The 1,411-nt window shown below is 44.4% G+C and overlaps 1 pseudogene; it reads right to left on the bottom strand.

The window, feature by feature from the left end:
• Positions 1–268: 268 nt before the first annotated feature.
• Positions 269–1,195, bottom strand: LOC121149995 (annotated as a pseudogene).
• Positions 1,196–1,411: the final 216 nt, after the last annotated feature.

The raw sequence follows: 1,411 nt of genomic DNA, 5'->3' as shown, positions 1-1,411 counted from the left end.
TGCAATCATGCTGTTAAAATTTTAATCATACTCTTAACGATAAGTTAAACTAAAGAAAGAGAATTGACCTGTCAGATTACACACAATGCAATGCACTGGGTCATGCATTTGCAGTGTACTGAGTGGAATTAATCCTTAAATAACGGAGAGTGAACAGACCAAGTAAGCTCTGCTTACTCCTCTGATAAATTCTTCACCGTGTCGGACCCTGAGGCTTAAGACATGAAGTTACTGACACTGCTCAGAGCTAACACTGTCAATTCTACTATCATTTACGAATAAAAAGTCTTTTCATAGCCCTCTTCATGTCTGTGTTCCTCAGGCTGTAGATGAAGGGGTTCAGCATGGGAGTCACAACGGTATACATCACTGAGGCTGCTGCAGTTGAGGCTGAACTTGGGGCAGCACTGGCACTGAGGTACACACCTATGCTTGTGCCTTAAAATAGGGAGATGGCAGAGAGATGAGAGGCACAGGTGGAAATGGCTTTATGCTTTCCCTGAGCTGATGAGATGGCACAGATAGAGGAGGCAATCTTAGAATAAGAGTACAGGATCCCAGACAGGGTACCTCCTCCCAGCAGAACAGCTCCAATATACATCATGAGGTCATTGAGAAAAGCGTCAGAACAGGCTCTGTGGACCACCTGATTCAACTCACAGAAAAAGTGAGGGATTTCCAGGTATGTGCAGAAGCTCAGTCTCAGGACAAGTAAGCTGTTTAACAATGCAAGCAGCAAATTGATGGTCCAGCACAATAGAACGAGCTGCACACAGAGTTGGGGATTCATGATGACTGTGTAGTGCAGAGGGTGACAGATGGCCACAAACCGGTCGTAGGCCATCATAGCCAAGATGAAATCCTCCAATCCTATGAAGAGTGTATAAAAGAACATCTGTGTAATGCAGTCTGCGTAGCCAATGGCTTGGTTCTGTGTCTGGATGTTCACCAGCATCTTGGGGATGGTGGTGGTGGTGAAGCAGACATGCACAAAAGACAGGTTGGAGAGGAAGAAGTACATGGGTGTGTGTAGGTGGGTGTCTGAGATGATGGCCACTATCATGAGAATGTTCCCACTTATACAAGCCGCATACATGGAGAGGAACAACCCAAATATAATAGGCTGCAGTGCTGGGTCCTCTGAGAATCCTAGGAGATGAAATTCTGAAAGCTGAGTTTCGTTGGTCAGTTTCATGTGGTGTAGAACACCTTGAGGAAGATGTAGCTGAACCTGAGTCATATTCGTAAAATGCAGATAAAAATAACACAGCAGAAATCCCAAATTAATGTTTTCCCATTCAGAATGTAACATCCACATTTACAGATGGCTTGGTGTTACTCTTGCTTCTTCCCAGTGGAATCACTGGCAAATCATTCCTTTCTACCATCAATACTTCCCTACACCATCAAA

Source organism: Ochotona curzoniae, unplaced genomic scaffold (assembly GCF_017591425.1).
Source record: "Ochotona curzoniae isolate NIBS_2020 unplaced genomic scaffold, NIBS_Ocur_1.0 scaffold_4921, whole genome shotgun sequence".
Lineage (NCBI taxonomy): Eukaryota > Metazoa > Chordata > Mammalia > Lagomorpha > Ochotonidae > Ochotona > Ochotona curzoniae.
This window is presented reverse-complemented; position numbering and strand designations above follow the sequence as displayed.